Raw genomic sequence first — 24,954 nt, forward strand, 5'->3', positions numbered from 1 at the left:
AACATTTTAATCAGTGACTAACCTAAGTGCCTCCTGATTGGCCATTACGTTCATAAGCTTAACAGAAATGTGTGTGAAAGTGGGTTATATTGCTCAGTGCAGGAAAAAAAGGTGTAAAAGAAACCTGATGCAATGTGCAGCTATCTATGTAATGCATATTGACACTTTACATTAATTTACACATTTCAATTTCATTGCGACACCCCTAATAGATTTAATTTAATTGTCCTGGGACGTTTTTATTACTTTTGTCCATTTTGGTGCCATTTTTTTTAATCAAATTGAATCAGTTTATCTATATTATAATAATTTTATATAATGCATGATTGTTGATCATTACATGTAAACTTCTTAAACTTCTTATCTATTTTTCCTGTTTTATAAAAATGATTATCTATGTTATCTATCCCATTGCACTAAATTCAGTTTTGTGATCTGTAAAGTCTTTATCTATGTCAATAATATTTACATAATGGTACCATTAAATATGAACTCTTATTAAAATATTAAATATTAACAAATATTAGTTGTTACTTGTTAAGGTATTTATGACAGATTTTCAGTTTACAAAAGTCTTTATTTTTTAATAATATCAGGCCAAGATGTAGAACCTCCTGCTCACAGAAGGCTCACAGGTATAAACGTAATTACATTTCTTTTAGCCTTTTTTTTCTATCACAAACAACCCTGTCTGAGAATTAATTTTAATATTTTTTTGTTTCATTCAGAATGTGAATTTGTGAAAAAACAGAGAGAATTACTCATTTAGAGAGTTTAATCAGTGATGGTGATTGCTGATGATCTGAGGACCAAAGACATGTTTACAGATGAAATGTACAGTAAAGTTTATGCTGCAAAACCACAACAAAAGAAAATGAGACTCTTGTTGGATGCTATTGACTTCTGGAGGAGCTTCTGTTAAAGCAGAATTCTGCAGACTGCTGAAGGAGAATAAGCTTTATCTAGTAGATGACCTAAGTAATGCTGAGAAAACCCCAGAAAAGAACTTTCATTCAGTTCGCAACATAAACAGCAGCTTCAATATAGAGAGATCCAGATGCTTATGTTTTCCTAATTTATGCATGAATTTCACAAGTTTGCACGAATTTATACAGTAAAAAAAAAAAAAGTTATGGGAAAATGCACACAGATCACATTGTTTATGTTGTATTTTACATTTTTAAAAGCAGTAATTAAATACAACAAATATAATTAAAAAGTTAATAGATGCAATATAAAGTATTTATAAAGTTATATTTTAAGAGCCAAAAAGATTTAATTTCTCAGACCTGGCACACTTTGGCAAAACCAATTACGAGTCTTTCCTCAGAAGTGCTCTTTGTTGCAGCAGAGTATCTTGCAAACATGATTTTGTTTGGTAAAAACCTGTGCAACTTTAATCCTAAATATGATTTTGGTTAGTGTGTAATATGCTGAGGCTGGCCTATGGGTATGTTTTGTGACATACTAGAGGCTCCGTTGTGTGAGATTGTGTACTGAAAGTTTGAACGTTTTCTATGCAATAGGATATATTTAATTTATTAATAAGGACTTTTTCTTTTTTAGGCAAATTTTTAGACTTGTTTTTGTGTGTGTGTGTTTAGGTGTTGAGTAATAGAATAAGATTCACAAACAGATTGATTCATATTGTAAGGTAAACAAGAGCAGTTATAACCACTGTGAATATTTTTCTTATAATGCAAGTTTGAACTGGCATCATCTGTGTACACATTCACATTAACAGCCTCTTTCTTGTAAATATAAAGCAGTTTTTTAAAAATGTATTATTATTATATTTATTTATTTTAAAAACGTTGTTATTCCTGCATGATCATGAAACAAACTTTGCCTGTTGTAATTACTGAATTAGGGTTTTTAGCATGATGACAGATATATAACAAAGTCATACTGCATCATCATCTTGCTGGCATAAGTAGGAGTAGCCTGTCTTTCAGTTGACAGTCCACTCCGCAGCGGTCCGCAGGCGTGTCAGACCCCAGGCTACTTCCTGTTTCAGAGGATGACCGGCAAAATTGGTGTAGTTTTTTGGAATTCTCGGGACATCGGGACGCTATTCAAATAATAGATCTACTGCATTTTAAAACGCAGGATGAAGTCGATCCTTCATTAAGGACCTCATAGTGAGTGAACTATTTATTTGTGTTTTTCCACAGACAATTCAGTACATTTTTCTCACCATTAAAATTCGGATCGTTTTTGTTGTTTGTAAAGTTATTTGAGATTGATTTTTTGATGAATGAATTTCTTCGGCTTCTCACAAAAGCTCCAGAAGGGATGGGTTCGGTTCATGCCACACCCAAGTCCTAACTCGTGGGAACATGATGCTATAGGCCTACTTTGGCCACGATCAAATTTTGTTGCGGTAACTTGAGATGGATGTCGTCGTCGTGATCACGACTTTTTTATGATGAGGGTTCATTAAATTTTAATGTCAGGATTTAGAGTATTGCTAAATATAGCTATACCTGCATTAGCCCTTAAAATAAGCCTATAGCCTATTAATTAAATTATTATTTAATTTGTGTGCTGTGACAGTTTGTGTGCGGTATGGTGTCCACAATATAATTTCCAGTTCAGTATAAATTTTAATTCCCATGAGTTAAATATTGTGGCTAACAGTATGGTCGAGCTGTCCTCATTTTAATGCATTTTTTTGTTTGTTTGTCTTTTGCCTTTTTCTGTTCTGCACCCCAGAACGTTTCCCTCCTCTCTTTTTGTTTAGGTTATGACTGTGTCTGTGACCAGAGATGGGTTCAGGTGCATCAAAAAGTAAGTTACAAATTACAAATTTGCTCATCAAATGTATTTAATTTAAAATACAAAATACTGGTGTGAGAAATGTATTTAATTAAAATACAAGTAATTTGTCATTTAAAAATGCAAACAATATTTACAAACAATTATTTGAAATGCAAGAGATAGTGCCATTACGTTTAGTAATACTGGAGTTAGATAGCCTACACATAAGAGAGAGAGAAGTTCTTTCCCTTCTTTGAACAACTTATAATAGCATATTCTTAACCCTAACACTTGACAATATATCCAGTGTATTGATCCATATTTCTTCTAATATTTGTGTTTAATTGAATACAATCAAACATGTCTGCACCTTATTTTTTCATGTTTCTTTATCACTCTTTTATCATTTCTTTATCACCATGTAAAAAATTAAGCAGTCCTGCGAAACTGTATTGCAGAAACTCTTGTTATTAGCGACACCGGTGGCAGTTAAGTGAGCTGTGGTCAGCAACTTATTTCTTATACTCTTGCACACACTCCATAGTAATGCGAGCGAGCGATGGCCAATGTGATTCACCGATGTCGACAGATGAGGTTCATTAAAATTACACTGTAATGATAGTTTCCCTTGGATTTTCCCAGCAAAACCACCCTGAGTCCTTCACAATTAATCTACAGGCTCTCATTTTTTTAGTTTCGTTACGATTACATTAAGATTAGGTTTCGTTACATGCTGTTCAGACATTGGCAATAAAAAGCGATTAATACTTGGAAATTATTTTATAGTTTGTCAAAGTACTCCATGTGACTCCAGTAGTTCCCTTAGAAATGTATTTAATTAAAATACAAGTAATTTGTCATTTAAAAATGCAAACAATATTTACAAACAATTATTTGAAATGCAAGAGATAGTGCCATTACGTTTAGTAATACTGGAGTTAGATAGCCTACACATAAGAGAGAGAGAAGTTCTTTCCCTTCTTTGAACAACTTATAATAGCATATTCTTAACCCTAACACTTGACAATATATCCAGTGTATTGATCCATATTTCTTCTAATATTTGTGTTTAATTGAATACAATCAAACATGTCTGCACCTTATTTTTTCATGTTTCTTTATCACTCTTTTATCATTTCTTTATCACCATGTAAAAAATTAAGCAGTCCTGCGAAACTGTATTGCAGAAACTCTTGTTATTAGCGACACCGGTGGCAGTTAAGTGAGCTGTGGTCAGCAACTTATTTCTTATACTCTTGCACACACTCCATAGTAATGCGAGCGAGCGATGGCCAATGTGATTCACCGATGTCGACAGATGAGGTTCATTAAAATTACACTGTAATGATAGTTTCCCTTGGATTTTCCCAGCAAAACCACCCTGAGTCCTTCACAATTAATCTACAGGCTCTCATTTTTTTAGTTTCGTTACGATTACATTAAGATTAGGTTTCGTTACATGCTGTTCAGACATTGGCAATAAAAAGCGATTAATACTTGGAAATTATTTTATAGTTTGTCAAAGTACTCCATGTGACTCCAGTAGTTCCCTTTCGAACGTTCACTTCACGTTGTGTATGGAGAAAACTCCTGTTTTACTCTGTACTGAAGCCTGATTTGTTCACATTTGTGTAGCTGCACAAACCAATGGCGCTTTAGCCTGCCAGAAAGGGCGGAGCCGACGTGTATATAAGTCGGCTCGCAGCGCCATTTCATCAGATCATTCTCCTTCAGCGACGAGGATCATCTCTTCGCTGACTCTGCAGTCAAGAAGCAGAAGAAAGAAGAAGCTCAGCCTGCAGCTCACTGCCGTAGAAAAGCCCCGGCAGCGGAAGAAGCGGTAAGCCTTCCCCTGTGGCCAGCCGGCACTTAAAAGAGCAAATTTCTGAGCAAAATTCCTAGCGACGTTGTTTCAAATTTCACGCTGCGAGTGCGGCTTGTGCAGCGAACCCTGCATGATGCAGAAGGGCAGTGAGTGTGTCGCCTCTCTGGCCAGCGCCCACGCAAAGCCCACCGTTTGAGTGATCTCACGCCAGCAAAGAGCTCGCATGCTCACTCTCCCCCGACGCTTTGATGTTGCATGACGGCATGTTTACACGAAAAAAAAACGCATCCGTTGTGACTACCTTCCTCTTGGAGGTCAGCCCTAACCTCATTCCTGTTTGAAACAGGCGAGAGGACGTCCCTGAAAACCTTCCTACCGACCTTGAAGGGGGACCACGTCTTAGTCCAGTCGGACAGCATGACGGTGGTGGCCTACATCAATCACCATGGCGGTCTCAGGTCACACACTCTATACAGGATGGCTCTTCGCCTCCTCCTTTGGGCACGGAGGGAACTCCTCTCATTACGGGTGGTTCACATGCCGGGCAGATTGAACCTTGGCCCAGATCGCAGCGAACCATTCTCTCGAAGCTGGCCAATTGATCGGCAGAAACGACCTGATCCTTAAGTTCCTGAAGGGTGCACGGAGGCTGAAACCTCCTCGCCCTCAGACCGTGTCGTCTTGGGACTTGTCTATAGTCCTGCAGGCCCTAAGAGGGCCCCCCTTCGAGCCGCTCAGTTTGGCCGATTTGCAGCCCTTATAGCTTAAAACGGCCCTCCTCCTTGCCTTGGTGTCGGTTAAGTGAGTGGGTGACTTGCAAGCACTGTCAATCAGCGCCTCATGTCTTGAGTTTGGACCTAATGACTGTAAAGTCGTTCTAAAACCAAGACATGGTTATATTCCTAAAGTGCTCTCAACTCCGTTCAGAGCTCAGATGATCTCCCTATTGCACACTCCCATACACAACGTGAAGTGAACGTTCGAAAGGGAATGCTCCGGTTACTGACGTAACCTCGGTTCCCTGAGATAAGGTACACAGTAAAACATTAGTTTTCCCCATACACAATGCTCGTTCCCTTATCTCAGGGAACCGAGGTTACGTCAGTAACCGGAGCATTTAACCGGAGCGTTTAACAGATAGAGAAGCACAGTAAGATTACATTTATTTGAATGCATTTGTGAGAGTGCTGCGTGTGAATGTCCTGCCTGCAATGTCTCTCTATTAATAGTGAAGCTATGGGTTTTAATTACTCAAAAACACAAAGAAATTTCCACTATAACTTTTCTGTTTCTAAGCAACTTTATTGATGAATCACAGGACAGTGTTGATAATCAGTTTATGTTTCTGTGTGTGCGTGATCTGTACATTCTCAGACGTTCTTCAGTCAAAATCACGCTGCTGCTCCTCTCCTCGCTCCACATTGCACTCCGATCCCATTGCTCTGCTTTGGGGTGGCAAGGCTCATTTTTAGGGTGGCAGTTGCCACCCTGTGCTACTTTTGTGGACATGCCCTATGCACTGACTGTACAAATTAGTAAATCTGCCCATTTTATACAAATGTTTTGTTCTCTCTTTGGAACAAAATATGCAACTATTTATTGTTCACAATAAGACTTGCAATAGGGTAATTAAAGGGGTCATATGATGCGATTTCAATTTTTCCTTTCTCTTTGGAGTGTTACAAGCTCTTGCCTTTGGTGCATAAAGAAGATCTGTAAAGTTGCAAAGACTAAAGTCTCAAATCCAAAGAGATATTCTTTATAAAAGTTAAGAGTCAACCACGCCAGGTATTCAGTCAATCACAACACACTGGATAGCTGGCCAATAAGCGTACACCTCACTTTTCAGACCGATGAGCTTTGTAAAAATCGACGCGTTTCAGAAAGGCGGGGCATAGAGGAGAAACAATAATGTACAGTATGTGGAAAATAATGTTTTTTGAACCTTAAACCGCATAAACACATTGCATTATACCAAATACACAAAATAATGTTCTTTTTAGCAACGTCATATGACCCCTTTAAAATAAATATGACCCATTTCGATTTCATGTTGACTTGATTTCAAGAGAAACAAATAAATAAAGAAAGAAAGAAAAAGAAAGAAACACAGAATGTAGTGGTTTAGGTTTAACCATTCTGATAAATGTGATGACAAAAACATACTGTTTTTAAAAACATATACTGTAACATAATGGTTCTTTATATGAAACAGTGTTGGCCATGTTTCTTTAATATATATGTATATATTGAAAAAAGTTGTCAGTTAACATCTCTTATGAGGCAATGAACTACACAGCCCATGCAGCAATGTGAATGATGGAATTGAATAAAAACAATAATACATGATATGTGAAGTTTGTCAAGTAAATGCATAGTTTGAGACTGTAGGTAGACTGATTCAGTTACGTCATTTGCAGGGCTTCATGGGATTTGGAGTTCACTGCTATCCAAAGGGATGTTAACATCAGGATTTGGCTATTCAATCCCACCAGGATTTTGTGGCAATATTTGTGGCATTTTTTTCTGTTGCTCTGCAGTGAACACACAGAAATAACAATGTACTTATGTATTACTGTTAATGATGGTTAGAGTACAATAAAATGCAATTACCAGTAAGAATATTGCACGTAATTACTGAAATTGCGATCCTGGTCCACCAAGCAAAAGGTCATATAGTGTCACAAACTGCTTGGTTGAAAATACAGAATTGTGTTGGACCTGAATGAATCAGTGCAGTATGTAATCACACGTTTTAAAATTGTATTTAATGTTTTTACAATTTATTGTCTATTGTTGTGATATTGTTTTTACATTTTTCTTAGTATTATCAGTGAAATAGGTAATGCAAATGTAAAATAATGCAATAAATCTAGGGGTGAAATCAGTCATTATGAGGACTAATATACATTATATTCAGTGTTATATAGAGTAGTTTAATAGTATAATTAAAATGCTAGCTATTTTGATGTTGTCCCAAGCACTTAACACATATCTAAACAAGACTTTGGATCGCTGATGCAGCTGTTGAGAAACAATAGACAAGTGAATGTCGTGAATGAATGATTTGGAGAGATCACTATAAATATTAGCCATAATATAATAAATATTAGCCATTGCTCAAATGAGCCTTATTGGCCCTGTCTGCCAAAAGAAAAATAGTAATATTGAATCACCAGTTGAAGAACGATGAACACCCTAAGGCTTTGTTCAGATTGTATATAAAGCTGAATTTATTTAAGTAATCAGATAATCTATTTAGGGCTCCTCTATTTACAAAATATTTTCAGTATTCTGTGTGCATGTAAATTAGTATATAAAAAACAAATCTTTGAATCTTTTGCGTGTTGCTCACTTTTAGTTTATCCAAAATATAAATGATATAAACAAAATACAACAAATGTTTCTGCAAGCAGTCCTATTTAATACTTAGCTAAATGGATGTCACGTTGCCAAAGATGTGGTGTTGTCACAAAACAGACTGGGAGAAGCACAGGTAAGTTAACTGGGATATATTTATTTATGCAGCAGAAGCAAACTGAATCCATGGAACTGATATCCTACTCAGCTTGAGTATGTGAGAAATTCACAGCATGTGAATTTATTAAAAACCTAAATATGATAATCTTCCATAGAAGAAAGTATGTGCTTCTGTTTATGAAAGCTGTTTGTTTTTCTATGTTTACCAGAATAGACATATCATAACTGTAAATTATGACAGAATTTTAAATTTTCCATTTAAGTTCATTTCAAACTTGCTTCTAAACCATTATTAGATTGTATTCATATGACATACTGCTTTATATTTAATGCTTGGTTTATCTGACATTTCAAGCTTACCTACTTAAAACAAGGACATCTGAAGACCCTTCTGATGTAAGTGAAAATGAATTTTCTGTCATGTGTTTGGTGTAATGACACAATGTCTTAGTTTTTAAGCATTATGTGTATCTATGTCTGGCGGATGTCACAAATGTGGGCATATTGATGCTGGAACTTTATTTGGACATGATACTGATGGGTGAAAGTGATATATTGTAATTTAAAGGGGTCATGAACTGCCTTTTTAAATTATTTTGTACTGTTCTCTGAGGTCCACTTATAATGTTATCAAGATTTTTACATCAAAAACATCTCAGATTACGTATGTAGAACCCTTAGAAGGGAACCAAAGCCAAGGGAGTTGCCCCTTGGACGCCTCGACGGCTGTCAGTGACATCATCCCCTACGGCCAAAGGCCTGAGCTGTATGCCACAACGAACTTACCTGTTAGGGGATGGCTCGAGGAAGCCTGAGCCCAGGGCAGAGCTCAAAGGCTTGGAGTCAGAGTCAATGAGATTCATTCAAGGGGATACGACCGAGTATCAAGGTTGTCATAAAACCCATATCTTGGTCTGTCACCTAGGGGGCTACCTTCTGCTCTTAAAACGAGCTGCTAGATGATCTACGAGACACTCCAGGAACTTGGTAGCAAACAATCTGTCTAAAGAGGTATGATAAAGGATACATTAGCAGAGTGGGGCCCAAGGTGAGAACCGGGGCCTGAGCCAACTCAGAGAAAGGGAACGAGGCTAGCATCGGCGGAGAGCGGAGGACGCAACACTCAGAAAGAGAGGGCAATTCGGACGCTCAGTCGGAAGTGGCGTGCTCATAGATAACCCTCTGAAATGAGGGGAGCACTACCAAGCTCAACCATGCAGGTAACATAAAGGATACATAAGTAGAGTGGGGCCCAAGGTAAAGAACCCAGGGCCTGAGCCAACTCAGAGAAAAGGGAACGAGGCTAGCATCGCGTCACACTTACAGTAAAGGATTTTAGAAAAGTGCGGAAAATGCCCACTTGCCCAGCATGCGCACCTACCAAAATATGGATTTTAGAGAAGTGCATAGAGTGCTCAGTATGTGCACTTACCATAAACATGGATTTGGATTAAGCTCTAAAGGGCGGAGGACTCAACTCACAAACCGAGAGGAGAGCGGCGTGCTCAAGGTGACCCTCAAGGACGAGGGGAGCTTTGCTAAGCTCAACCACAAGAGCAGCCTACCAGGGAGGCAAAAGGCAGCCCAACCACCTGGCGTGGTTGCTGGACGAAGCTCCAGAGAGCGGAGGGCCCGACTTCCAGGAGTGGGAGAGGCACTCAGATGCTCAGTTGGGAGCAGCGTGCTCGTAGGTGACCCTCAAGAATGAGGGGAGCACTGCTAAGTTCAACTGCAAGAGCAGTCCACCAGGGAGGCAGAAGGTGGCCTAACTACCTAATTTGGCTGTCCGATGGAGCTCCAGAGAGTGGAGGGCTCGATTCTCAGTAGAGGCACTCAGACGCTCAACTTGGAGCAGCGTGCTCATAGGTGACCCACTAGGCGAGGTTACCACTGCCAAGTTCAACCATATGGGTAGTCAAACAGGAGGCAGAAAGGGGCCTATCACCCTGGTGTGGCTGCTTACGGAGCTCCAGAAAATGAGGGGAACAATGCTAAGCTTATCACAAGAGCAGCTCAACAGGGAGGCAGAGCCTGACTACCTGATATGGTTGCTTGACGGAGGGCCACACTTCCAAGAGTGGGAGAAGCACTCAGACGCTCAAAGGGGAGCAGCATGCTCATAGATGACCCTCAAAACTGAGGTGACATTGCCAAGCTCAACCATAAGAGCAGCCCAACAGGGAGGCAGAACGGGCCTATCATCATCCTGATGTATCTGCACAATAGAGCTCCGAGGAGCAGAGAACTCGACGAGAAAAGAACACAGATGCTCAGCTGGAAGCAGTGTGCTCGTAGAAGAATCCTCAAGTACGAGGGGAGCACTACTAGGCTCAACCACAAAAACAGCCCGACAGGGAGGCAAAAGGGCCTAACCACCTGACATAGCTACTCAAGGGAGTTCCAGAGAGCGGAGGACTCAACTCATAGTGCAAGAGGAGAACTCAGACACTCAGTTGGGAGCGGCATGCTCGTAAGTGACCCTCCGACCTGATGGGAGCACTGTTGGGCTCAACCAAAAAAGCAATCCACCAGGGAGGCCAGGTGGCCTAACTACCTGGAGGCACTGCTCAAAGAGCTGAAGGAGGCAGAGGACCTGACTCTCAAGAGTGAGACGGGAACTCAGCTCAGCCAGAAAGGGCAGTCTATAACCCGGGAGCAAGGCTCTCAACTCCCAGAGGAGAGGAGAACCACATGTTCTGCTTAGGGTCAATAAGCTTAAAGTAACTCTCCCACAGGGAGGGGAGCACCATGCTCAGAAAGCAGATAGGGAATTATATGCTCCATTAGGGGGAGCTGCAGGCTCCCACCATAGAGGCGGCTGGCCAAGAGGCCTAGCAACTTTGTATGACTGCCTATGGAGTTCACGGGAGCGGCGCTCTCGGCTCTCAGGCTGAGGCAAGCCCTCACGCTCAACTGAAGTCTACAGAAGCCCCTCGGGGCAAGACCGGAGCAGCCCAGGGAGCATTTAAGGAGGCAGTCCTCCAAGTAAACATGCTCAACCATAAAGGCCCGCAGGTCTTGAGGTCGCAAGGACTAAATGTAATCATTTACCTTTAGATTTGGGTCCGGACTAAAAGTACCAAGAGAACCAAAGTACACACCCTGTAAACACACCCTTTAGTCAGTCAGGTGCTAACGCACAGACAATGTGTCCAAATCAGCGAGCGCAGTTCTTGTGTTTTTGTATTTTTGTGTTACACCTAAATAAAACTTTGATTTCTGCGATGCATCCAAGGGCTTTTTCAGTGTTTCGCCCATGGATTATTATACTTAAAGGGGTCATGAACTGCCTTTTTAAATTATTTTGTACTGTTCTCTGAGGTCCACTTATAATGTTATCAAGATTTTTACATCAAAAACATCTCAGATTACGTATGTAGAACCCTTAGAAGGGAACCAAAGCCAAGGGAGTTGCCCCTTGGACGCCTCGACGGCTGTCAGTGACATCATCCCCTACGGCCAAAGGCCTGAGCTGTATGCCACAACGAACTTACCTGTTAGGGGATGGCTCGAGGAAGCCTGAGCCCAGGGCAGAGCTCAAAGGCTTGGAGTCAGAGTCAATGAGATTCATTCAAGGGGATACGACCGAGTATCAAGGTTGTCATAAAACCCATATCTTGGTCTGTCACCTAGGGGGCTACCTTCTGCTCTTAAAACGAGCTGCTAGATGATCTACGAGACACTCCAGGAACTTGGTAGCAAACAATCTGTCTAAAGAGGTATGATAAAGGATACATTAGCAGAGTGGGGCCCAAGGTGAGAACCGGGGCCTGAGCCAACTCAGAGAAAGGGAACGAGGCTAGCATTGGCGGAGAGCGGAGGACTCAACACTCAGAAAGAGAGGGCAATTCGGACGCTCAGTCGGAAGTGGCGTGCTCATAGATAACCCTCTGAAATGAGGGGAGCACTACCAAGCTCAACCATGCAGGTAACATAAAGGATACATAAGTAGAGTGGGGCCCAAGGTAAAGAACCCAGGGCCTGAGCCAACTCAGAGAAAAGGGAACGAGGCTAGCATCGCGTCACACTTACAGTAAAGGATTTTAGAAAAGTGCGGAAAATGCCCACTTGCCCAGCATGCGCACCTACCAAAATATGGATTTTAGAGAAGTGCATAGAGTGCTCAGTATGTGCACTTACCATAAACATGGATTTGGATTAAGCTCTAAAGGGCGGAGGACTCAACTCACAAACCGAGAGGAGAGCGGCGTGCTCAAGGTGACCCTCAAGGACGAGGGGAGCTTTGCTAAGCTCAACCACAAGAGCAGCCTACCAGGGAGGCAAAAGGCAGCCCAACCACCTGGCGTGGTTGCTGGACGAAGCTCCAGAGAGCGGAGGGCCCGACTTCCAGGAGTGGGAGAGGCACTCAGATGCTCAGTTGGGAGCAGCGTGCTCGTAGGTGACCCTCAAGAATGAGGGGAGCACTGCTAAGTTCAACTGCAAGAGCAGTCCACCAGGGAGGCAGAAGGTGGCCTAACTACCTAATTTGGCTGTCCGATGGAGCTCCAGAGAGTGGAGGGCTCGATTCTCAGTAGAGGCACTCAGACGCTCAACTTGGAGCAGCGTGCTCATAGGTGACCCACTAGGCGAGGTTACCACTGCCAAGTTCAACCATATGGGTAGTCAAACAGGAGGCAGAAAGGGGCCTATCACCCTGGTGTGGCTGCTTACGGAGCTCCAGAAAATGAGGGGAACAATGCTAAGCTTATCACAAGAGCAGCTCAACAGGGAGGCAGAGCCTGACTACCTGATATGGTTGCTTGACGGAGGGCCAAACTTCCAAGAGTGGGAGAAGCACTCAGACGCTCAAAGGGGAGCAGCATGCTCATAGATGACCCTCAAAACTGAGGTGACATTGCCAAGCTCAACCATAAGAGCAGCCCAACAGGGAGGCAGAACGGGCCTATCATCATCCTGATGTATCTGCACAATAGAGCTCCGAGGAGCAGAGAACTCGACGAGAAAAGAACACAGATGCTCAGCTGGAAGCAGTGTGCTCGTAGAAGAATCCTCAAGTACGAGGGGAGCACTACTAGGCTCAACCACAAAAACAGCCCGACAGGGAGGCAAAAGGGCCTAACCACCTGACATAGCTACTCAAGGGAGTTCCAGAGAGCGGAGGACTCAACTCATAGTGCAAGAGGAGAACTCAGACACTCAGTTGGGAGCGGCATGCTCGTAAGTGACCCTCCGACCTGATGGGAGCACTGTTGGGCTCAACCAAAAAAGCAATCCACCAGGGAGGCCAGGTGGCCTAACTACCTGGAGGCACTGCTCAAAGAGCTGAAGGAGGCAGAGGACCTGACTCTCAAGAGTGAGACGGGAACTCAGCTCAGCCAGAAAGGGCAGTCTATAACCCGGGAGCAAGGCTCTCAACTCCCAGAGGAGAGGAGAACCACATGTTCTGCTTAGGGTCAATAAGCTTAAAGTAACTCTCCCACAGGGAGGGGAGCACCATGCTCAGAAAGCAGATAGGGAATTATATGCTCCATTAGGGGGAGCTGCAGGCTCCCACCATAGAGGCGGCTGGCCAAGAGGCCTAGCAACTTTGTATGACTGCCTATGGAGTTCACGGGAGCGGCGCTCTCGGCTCTCAGGCTGAGGCAAGCCCTCACGCTCAACTGAAGTCTACAGAAGCCCCTCGGGGCAAGACCGGAGCAGCCCAGGGAGCATTTAAGGAGGCAGTCCTCCAAGTAAACATGCTCAACCAGGGAGAAACCTCATAAAGGCCCGCAGGTCTTGAGGTCGCAGCTCTATACTGGGGACCTGATGATCAAGGAGGCTTCCCTAGAGAAACCTAACGAGTTGGAGTCGGAGTCCAGCCAGCATGGGGCCGAAAGACTGCCCAGGATCCTGCCAGATAGTGCCAGCAACACACCCTTAAGGTAGCCCTCAGGCTAGCGCAAGAAGGGGGAGGGGAATCGAGCTCCTGTCTAGGAACAAAAGACAGTTACAACCTACTCATAGGAGAAGAGTCTCAGCTCAAACTGAGACAGTGGCACAAGATACCACACAAGATGGCACAATAAGCCATAGTTCATCATTAACTAATCAATTATAAATGACTTACAACTGAACGTTATTATAAAGTGTTACCCAAGAATCTTACCAAAACACAGAGTAATATAGTATATTTGAAAAAGCTGAAAAAAAGTCTGTGTATATAAGCTATAAATGAAAAATATCATTTCTTAATTTTTTACATTAATATTTGAATAATTTACAATATTTTTGAAAAGCAGTAAGTATAATGCAAAAGTTTATTTTTTGTTAATTCAATATGATAAACTTTGACATTTTCTCAGTTAATCAATTGGTTTTCCTGTAGGATTTCTCAAGATTATCAGAAAACACACTAAGTCGATATAAGCTGTCAATCAAACAGAAGTATGAGAGAGAGTGGCGCTCACTGTCTGAAGAACGAAAGTCATTGTATGCCCTGTATAATGAACCAGTGTTCAGAAATGAAAATGGCAGCATTGAGAACATCAGTCTGGACGATTTGTTGATGATATATGGTACAATGACTGTCATTCTCCAAGGCGACTCTGGCAGTGGCAAATCCATCATAGTACAGAAGATCATGTTGGACTGGGCATCTGAAGCACCTAAAAATTTGTATGTAGTTTTCAATCTGAGATGTGAGGAGCTGATGTGTGTTTCTGAGGAGATGAATTTAATTGAGCTCTTGAGCTACAGCTGTAGTTTAACATCAGATCAGATCTCGCAGATGTTACAGCAGTCACCAGAGAAGATGCTTTTCATCATTGATGGATTTGATGAGCTGAGACTTACACAGGCCATTTTTGACATGTCAGCAAACAATGATCCACTTCAAAAAGCCCCACCTGAGGTCATTCTATGTTCCCTGTTGAGGAGATACCTCATCCCTGAGACCAAACTGCTGGTCACCACCAGAACTAAGAACACAGTGAACAAGCTGCTGAAAGGACAACCATGTTTCTTTGAAATCATGGGTTTCTCTGAGAAGAAGGTGGAGACGTACTTCCAGACGTTCTTCAGCAAAGAGTATGACTGTGTGAGAGCAAATGAAACCCTCCTCACTGCCTGTTCCATTCCTGTTATCTGCTGGATTGTTAGTGAGATGTTCAGAGTTGGTGCAGATGTAACAAGCAAACTGCAAACCACCACCTCCATTTATGTTGACTTTGTGTCCACTCTACTGGAGCATCATTGCAAGGGTTTGAGTCAGTCTGTGCCGAACCTGCTGAGGAGTCTGGGTCAGCTGGCAGAGAGAGGGATGCTGGAACAACAAGTGCTGTTTGATGAGAAAACTGTAAATGAATCCATTTCAGAACCTGCTGGCAGTCCAGTCCTGTGCAACTTCCTCTCTAAGAGAAGAATCCATCAGGAGACAATGTTCACTTTCATGTATCATAGCTTTCAGGAGTTCTTCACTGCTCTGTACTATGTTCTTCTGGATGAAGAAGAGACTCAGAGGAAAGTGAGGGAGCTGCTTCACACTGTAGAGAGAGGATGGGGTTTGTCCTGTTGTTCTGATAGAGACTTTTCAATGGCAGATGTAGAAGTAAGACAGTCAAAGCTGCTGCAGCCTGTGATTCTGTTCCTCTGTGGTCTTTGTAAAAAAGAATGGATCCCGTCGTTCTTTGAAAAGCACAACATGGCTGTTTCTATCAGCATAGAAACCCAGCTTAAGGAATGGATCAGTACATATTCACAGAGATATCAAAGTGAACACATGCTGTTCATTCTCCATTGTCTCTATGAGCTTCATGAGAAGAGTTTCATTAGAAAAGTCTTGGAAAAATTGGTTTTGATAGATCTGTCGAATTCACCACTGAAAAGGACAGACTGTTGGGTGTTGAAGTACTGTTTACAGTGCTGTGAACACATCAGAAACCTGAAACTCCATGTAACATCTGATAATCTGAAGATGCTCCAGCCTGAACTGTCCCGCTGTAAAGAGCTGTGGTGAGTGAAATTTAGACTTTGTGCCTTTTCTGACAAATGAAATTATACATGATCATAATTATTATTCATATTTATTGCGGTGAGATTTTATCTGTTTCAAAACTAAAGCAATATCACACAAGCAAGAGTGCTGTAGTACTGAATAGCAGCACAGCTGTGATTCAGCTTCGAGAATAATGTGGTATTCAGTACTAAAGTAGTCATTATCATGTGATATTGATTTGATATGATATATTAAGAAAATTTGAACAGTGAGCAAGAAGTTTATATTGTGTTACTTGCGTTTCAGTGGAAATATGGCCAGTTAGATTATATTTTTCTCTGCCATCAAAATAGTTACAAAAGTAGCTGGCTTTTCTTGCTCAACTTTTTTCCACCCCCTACTTATTCGGAGTGGGAGAAAATGTTGACCGAAAAAAATTCTACATTTTCAAAATAAATAAATAAATAAATAAATAAAAATATCAAATCTGATATACAGTGTTCTTTTACTTTCAAAGGTTGATGATGGATCACATTTCAGATGATGTTGTTGGTTTGGTCTCAGCTGCTGCTGAAGGAAAGATTCTGAATAAACTCAAGTAATGTATAATTAATTATAGAATAACATTGTAAATACTTGTTGTTCAGTATATTTAATCATTTTATGCAATATCTAATAATGAAATGCACTTATTAAATGATATACCTGCCAGTATAAAGAACTTTGACAACTATGGAACAAGCAATATCTGACCATTTAAGTAACTTTTATGCCATTTTCTACACTTAATGTTCCAGGTTATTTAATGCATTAAATAACAATGAGCAATACATTTGTTACAGTATTAACTGATCTTGGTTAATGTTAGTTAATAATAATGTACTACAGTACTAGTAAGTGTTAAAATTAACACTAAGATTAATAAAGCTTTTTAAAGAAATTATTTTCTTTGTTAGTTTGTTAACTAATGTTGTTAACTAATGTTAACAAATGTTATCTTGTTACCCATTTTCTTTTTACTAGTGGAAATTTGACTTGACAAAAATATGTGTATCTTAATAGATTTTTCCACTTGATTACAAATATTGATTTTCATAATAACCGTAGATTTTCCCCAGCCACTGAACACAGTAAACTAGAAGCTCTTACAGTTTGAAGTTAATTATTTAAATGTTTTTCAGTATAAATGTCAGGGATCAGTTAACGTTGGAGTACACCCAGTTCATGAAGACAACATTGGAGAAGATGGGTTGGACTCTGACTGTGTAAGAGTTATATATTAGATATTTATTTAGCCTTTTCTTTAAGTTCATTGTGAAGATTATTTTCTGTAGATATACAGAAAGTAATCATTTTGCAGTATGTTCATCATGAGTGTTAAATGTTTTTCTCATTAGCTGCGGGAAATTATTGTTGATCAAGCCATGCATGGAGAGATTTACAGAAGAGAAGCTGATGACAAAGCAGGAAAAGAGTGAGAGTGGAAGTAAGCAGATAGATTTTCAAGATTCCTGCTGTAGAGCTATATTCAGGATAGACAGACAGACAGGACCTGTGCCTTTATTATGTACTGTTTCTCATTATAACAAATTTTCCTGAGAATAAACCAAATATTCCATGAAACTGACAAAATTTCATATACAGAGAAAAAAAGTATCTGAGGGTAAAGTGTCTGTTGGCCAAGTGGCAAGTACCTTTGTTTTGTTTTGTTTACTTTTATGTATTTATTCATTTTAATTAATTTATTAATATATACATTTTAACAAATCCTGTTTCATTCTTAATTTGCCGCTTTGGAGTGTGAAAACAGAATATAATCTCAGTGTCATAGTTTTGAGTCACACATTTTAAAACATAAAATTTATGAAAGTGGATAATGTGTTGCTTTTCATTTTAAGGCTTTGGTTTCAGCCACTGAGAGATTTTAAACAACCATTGTGCACATACGTGTATCAGCTTTGTGACTGTGAGATTTAAGTCACATCTTTATGTTATAGTGCAGTAAAGCTCCATACAGTGATATTGTAAGATCTGATCTGATTTTCTTTTCTTCTTCTCATAAATGTTTTCTGAAACATATGAGTAAATATATACTTTTGTGTTTGGAAAAAATTATTTTTTAAATAACCCCAGTTATTGCTCTCCCCTGTTGCCACAGGGACACTGCCACAGGGAGAGGGTTCAGATTCTGTGTCTTACTCATCATTAAAAGCTGAATCATCATTGAAAGCTGAATCATCATCAGCACACTCAGTGAGTAGCAGCTGCCATTGAGAGAATTTTTTTATTTTTATTTAAATTTTGTTCTTTTTCTTTCTTTCTTTCCTTTTTTCTTTCAGTTCTTATTATAACAATTGTAATTAATTTTTTGTCTGTGATATTTCTGTGTGATGAATTACTGTAAATCTGGAGATGATTTTGAACCGATAAAAAATTTCTACTACGACCAGTGGTACAGTATTGCATTTAATGACAATATTTTTAAATCACATTTGGATCATTTCCATAATAACCAAAGAAATTTACCTAGAGCAGTGCAAATTAGCATAGGGTTGCAATCTACTAACAACACAAGTGCATAATAAATTAAGACATGCTTTTTTAAAGCTGTTGAATAGCTAATCAAAATAAGCCATTTTAAAAAGGTGGGTTCAACAGTTTCCTAAAAGTGCTTAATGTTGGAGCATTTCTAACATTAGAAGGAAGTGCATTCCATAGCCAAGGGGCAGCACAAGAGAAGGCTCTCTGTCCTATAGTTTTTAATCTGCAGAGAGACTGTTGAGCCTCTCCCAATGTTTCACTGCGTCCTGACAGTAGTTTTTTAACACCAAATGAGGGTTTGCACTGGTGCAAGCTGTTAGTAAATATTTTATCTTCCAAAATGTTATTTCAAAAATTCTTCATTTCTTTACTTCAGTCCTCAGAAGATGTAGAAGTGTTCACACCAGAATTGAGAGGTGATGAAGACAAACTCGAGAATTCATACAGGTATTGTGCACTTTATTTTCTCCACATGCATTGTTAGAATATAAGCCGACTGTTATGATGTTAAAAAAAGATTTAAGTATAAATTAATATTCTGTCTTCAGGTTTGTGTGTGCACATGCTGGTCAGTTTCAGTGCAGTCTGACCAGTCTTGTGTTTGTGATGGCGGGTGAAGGAGAGGTGCTGTATGGAGTTGAATCATGGGATCCTTGTCAGTTAGATGGTTTGGGTCAGATGCAGCCTGCAGGACCCTTGTACAACATTGACTGTTTTAATGGTTCACTCTCAGGACTGCACTTTCCTCACTGTGAAATACTCTCTGGTAGGTTTATTTTTTACATCCGCAATATGATAGATAAATGAATGGTACAGTGGTAATTTTGTAACCATTTATGCACAAGCTTTCATTTTCATTGAGAAAACTTAAAATGAAAACAATAAAAAAATGTAAATTATTCCTTTACAGAGAAAAACAAAGACAGTTTGGCTGTAGCACATTTCACTGGTGGTAATGTAGAAACAATGAAGCCTCTTAAAGTGACTGAAACTCATGTGATGATTGACATCAGAGATCTGTCCCTCTTTGGGCTCTTAAAAAGGATGTTCTTTCCTCATTCCCCTGTCATTGCCCAAGTGCTTTTCTTTGAGCGACTATTATATGCGGGACAGAAAGAAAACATATTGGATGTTCATTTGCTCCCATGGAACGTTCGACTGTCAAAGGTATCTTTTTTTTCTGTGAAAATGTTTCTTGTATTAACACACTCTGATCCATATAAAATGGCCAAACTCCTTTGGAACATATAAAGTATGCATACTTTAGATGACTGCATTGTTAATATATGGGTTATTGCTATCCCATTATGACTGTTCAACTCGTAATAATTATTTTTTACATTGTAAAAGGGAAATCTCTGAAGTGGGAGAAGCACTGACCACTATTTAGCCTAGTATTTATTTGATACTGCTTATTTGTCAAGATGCTGGAAGGGACCATTTTACCTCTTTTTCCTCCGGCTTTCATATCTAAAAATTCACAGACTTTTCCTCCCTTAAGGTCAAGGACCAGCACAGGGACAGCGAACACATTATTACCAGTTCAAAGTGCTTTCTCATCCCGGGATCAGAATACAGTCTGTGCTGTGAAGCAGAGGGAACTTCAGTGCAGCCAACGGTAACTTCATATATAGGCTGCAAAAACATATCAGCAATATATTCTCAGTTAGATTTCTATTTAATGTAACTACGGTAAAATGTCACTGAAGAGCAGATGCTTTCCTTAAGATATTTTCTTGATTTTAGCATATTTTACACAATGAGTAATTTGTGTAATAGATACAGTTTATTTGTGATTTTAGTTATTTAGTCTCTCACCTTAATTTTGCTGTTTTTCAGACTGAGAGGTTTGATTGTAATTTTGGTCCAAATTTTCATCCCACATTTGAAGTGTTTGTAAATTTAAACACTGTGAACTTGAGACTGAGACTTTTGGATTCTGAAGGAAGGGAAATATGGAATCGAAGAATCGTTCTCGCATGAAAGAATTACAGATGTTGCTAGCATTGTAACTTTTAAACACATTGTAACACTTGTTACAAAGTAAAATTAATATCAAAGATTGAATATTTAACAATCTACACTGTTTTTACACCTTTTATGACAATTTTGAAGATTATTGGATTACAGGAAAATACAATTTCAGTCTTTCTACTTAAAGCTGCAGTCTGTAAGTTTTGCCTTTGTCACCATCTCTGTTTGAAAACCTGCAATTGCAGTTATTTGCACAATTATCTTCATTACGTGGGTCATGCACAGGCACGGCTGCAGCGCGGATGAATCTAATGTTTAGAAGAGTATGTGTGGCTGTCAATCACCGCACTGGTGTGTATACTGTACTTCAGAATCACAGCCTACGTCTTGGAATATATTACCCAAATAAGAATTTTCACCAGATATTGTCATCTAAACAAGTAACAAGTCTGCCACCTTTGTTCTGACCAACTGAGGAAAAAAGCATTACAATAAATCGCGCTACCAATGGTGATCTAATCTAAGGATCGGTTAACTAATATCACATCAAACCGTGCAAATTATTAGGTTGGCTTCAGAAAGCCAACCTACTGATCTGCTATTTAAGCTTCTTCTTCTACTTCTTCTTATCATTCTTATGAGACTAAAATTTCTGAACGCTACTCCTCCTAGAGATTTCAAGCTAGAACCACTAAACTCATTCCATCTCTTCAGACTGATCTGATTTAGTGTGCTTTATCTTTTCTAACTGATCCGATTTATGGTTTTCATAAAACTGAACATTAAAAATAATAAAAAATCCCATAGACTTACATTGACAGAATGTTCAGATGAGCCAAGACTATTCAAACTCCAACTGTCAAAATTCAAATCTAAACACACTGAAGCCTATTAGACTCAATCAGACTTCCCTATTTCTAATCCATTCAAACTCATCTATCTATCTATCTATCTATCTATCCTAGCGACATGTTAATCATGCTAGAAACATACAAACAACATGCTAGTAGCATGCTAATAATGCTAGCAACATGTTAATAACATGCTAATCATGCTAGAAAAATGCTAGTGACATGCTAGTAACTTGCTAATCATGCTAGCAACATGCTAGTTACTTGCTAATCATGCTAGAAACATGCTAATCATGCTAGAAACATGCTAGTAACTTGCTAATCATGCTAGCAACATGCTAGTAACATGTTAATCATGCTAGAAACATGCTAGCGACATGCTAGTAATTTACTAATCATGCTAGCAACATGCTAGTTACTTGCTAATCATGCTTGAGACATGCTAGTAGCATGCTAATCATGCTAGCAATATTATAGTAACATACTAATCATGCTAGAAACACGCTAGCGACATGCTAGTAACTTGCTAATCATGCTAACAACATGCTAGTAACTTGCTAATCATGCTAGAGACATGCTAGCAGCATGCTAATATCTTGTTAATCGTGCTAGTGACATGCTATTCACTTGCTAATCATGCTAGTAACATGCATATCCTGCTAGAAACATGCTAGCAACATGTTAGTAACTTGCTAATCATGCTAGTAACTCTAGTAACTTGCTAATCATGCTAGTGACATGCCAGTCACTTGCTAGTCATGCTAGCAACATGCTAATCATATGCTAATCTTGCTAGCAACATGCTAATCAAGCTAGAAACATGCTAGTGACATGCTAGTAACTTGTTAATCATGCTAAAAACATGTTATCAACATCTAATCTATATAAATTTTCAAATTTAAGGCTTTTACAACGGCTTTAAACTTTCAGGCTAGGCTTTCTCAAGCCAACCTAAAGTTTGTCTTGACAAACTTTTTTTGTCTAGTTATTATTGTTCTACTTTGTTCTCAAATTGTTAATGTTAACAACATCAGCATTGCGTGACTTGCTATATAGTGTGTATTAGCGTGTAGATTTCAATTTCTGTACAGTCTAATCTCTAATTGTCATACCATTTGAATTTCATATTAAGAAATTCTTTTAACCCAAAAAGAAAATTATTCTACCTTCGATCTGGTTCTCTTTAAAATACAAATCTTGTGTATCTCTTCAGTCACTTACATGTGTTTCATAAACACATAATCCTTTCTGGATTACAATCTGCCATCAAAATGATAAATTTAATTATTCCAGCTTCTGTGAGAAAAGGCTATAAACGATCCGTCACCTGCAGGATTCTCACATGCGATATAGCCTACTAGCCAGGACTTGTTCTTTATGTTTACAGATGTGACGTAATGACGCAGCAGCATGCTCAAATTTCCCGCAGATTCCTACCAGTACCACTCAAATTAGAAAACATTAGTATAAGCTTACCAGCATTGTGAATCGGGCTAAAGTAAGGCGATAGTTTTGAACACTGGCTGGTTATGTACTTGTTCAAATATTGATTTCATTTAATTTTTTACCAAAAAAGTTACACACTGCAGTCTGCAGCTTTAAAAAGTTTCACATTGAATTCAGTGTTAGTTGCCATTTCTTTACAATTATTTTTAGTAGCAATTACTGAGTGAAAGTTGTTTCCTAGCTTTAAAGTAAATCCTACTCCAAAATTTTTCTGTGTAATCAACAATTCTTTATCAATGTATTAAGCTGGACACTTAGGTGATCAATATAGATTGAACCTATGTTAAGCATTTTATCTAACGCATTGTACAAAATTCAATATTATGATCTGTGAAGTCTTTATTGATGTATAATACGTAAATTACACTGTTATGGTGTATATAAATTAAAGTTGCATTTATGCAGATTATTCAGTGATCAAATGTCTGTATTTATGAATAACATCAGGTAAAGATGCAGACCCTCCTGCTCACAAAAGGCTCACAGGAATGAACTCAAAGATATACAGTATTTCAACTGTTTTTTTTAAATCTATCTATCTTTCTAACAACTTATTATTAAGTTATTATTAAATATAATAATAATTATTATTTATATATGTTTATTTATTTCAACCAGAATGTGAATTTGTGGAAAAAAAGAAAACACAGAGATTAACTCATTCGGAGAGTTTCATCAGTGATGATTGCTGATGGTCTGAGAACCAAAGACATAATTACAGATTAAATGTAGCCTACAGTAAAGTTCATGCTGCAGAACCACGACAGGAGAAAATGAGACTATTGTTAGATGTTCTTGACTCTGGAGGAGCTGTTGTAAAAGCAGAATTCTGCAGACTGCTGAAGGAGAAGGAGCATTATCTAGTAGATTAACTGGAGTCTGGACCCAGTAGACCAAAGTAATGCTAAGAAAACATCAGAGAGGAACTTCAGGCAGTTTGAGACATAAACAGCAGCTACAGCTTCTTTATACATGTATATAGATTGAACAAGTTGCTTATATTCACAAAAATATATATATACAAGATAATCACAAAAATATTTCACTACAAATTATATTACCGGCATGAACTCCATATGTTTGTGTAAAAACCTGATGATCGTTTCTCCAGCATGATTTAAGAATGATCCAAATAGCATATTTACTGAATCCATGAATTCAAACTATTACTTTCTTGTAACTTAACAAATTTTCTTTGTTTTAATTTTTTTCAAAATCCACAATTTGTATCCAGATTTAAATCCCCAAATTTTGTTTGTGGTCACATCTGTACTGTATGTATGAGTTGTCTCATTAATATTCTTATGTTTTACTGTGTAAGATTTGTTTAATGTAAGGTCTATATATAATGCTATATGACAATGTAAATGTTTCTATGTGATAATACTGTGGAATGTAAAACAGCCTATGTAAATGTTGCTAGATGGGAATAACAATAAACAACATTAAACAATATAAAATAAATTTTTATGTATATATTTTTAATGTATTTATTTATTTATTGGCGTTTTTGCCTTTATTCTGATAGGACAGTCGAGTAATGACAGGAAGTGAAGTGGGAGAGGGGGGGTGGCAGATCAGCAAAGGTCCGCGAGCCGGACTCAAACTCGGGAAGCCCGTTGCATAACAGCAATATGTCAGCACGCTGCCCACAGGGCTACTGGGGCCGACATACAGTTCTTTTTTAACAGGAGCATTAGGGGCAATTCCAGGATTTTCATTTTAGGGGGGCTCAGCCCTCAATGAGGGTATAATATTGTAATGTCTGAAGAATGACAGACAAATGACTTTCCATGTATTCACGGGGCAAGTCGATCACGATGGAGCACTACTGTTCGCCGTCGTCGTCCTCCCAGCTTGACCTGGTACACAACATCAGAAACCTTGGCCATCACCTCACATGGGCCATGCCAGTGACTGTAGAGCTTCGGAGAATAACCCTTTTTCTTTTTGGGGAGTAAACCCAAACTCTGTCCCCAGCAGCGAAGTCTCTGTTGTTACTGTGGACATCGTATGCCCGTTTCTGCTTGGCTGACGCAGCTCCCTGTCGGTCCCGGGCTCCCTCATGCACTACATGGAGT

General features: G+C 39.3%; 1 pseudogene; it reads left to right on the plus strand.

Moving 5' to 3' along the window:
• The first annotated feature begins 13,834 nt into the window (after positions 1 to 13,834).
• On the plus strand, positions 13,835 to 23,775 carry LOC107749200 (NACHT, LRR and PYD domains-containing protein 5-like; annotated as a pseudogene).
• The last annotated feature ends 1,179 nt before the right edge of the window (positions 23,776 to 24,954 follow it).

This window comes from Sinocyclocheilus rhinocerous, unplaced genomic scaffold (genome assembly GCF_001515625.1).
Source record: "Sinocyclocheilus rhinocerous isolate Xijiao unplaced genomic scaffold, SAMN03320098_v1.1 scaffold919, whole genome shotgun sequence".
In the NCBI taxonomy this organism is placed as follows: Eukaryota; Metazoa; Chordata; class Actinopteri; order Cypriniformes; family Cyprinidae; genus Sinocyclocheilus; species Sinocyclocheilus rhinocerous.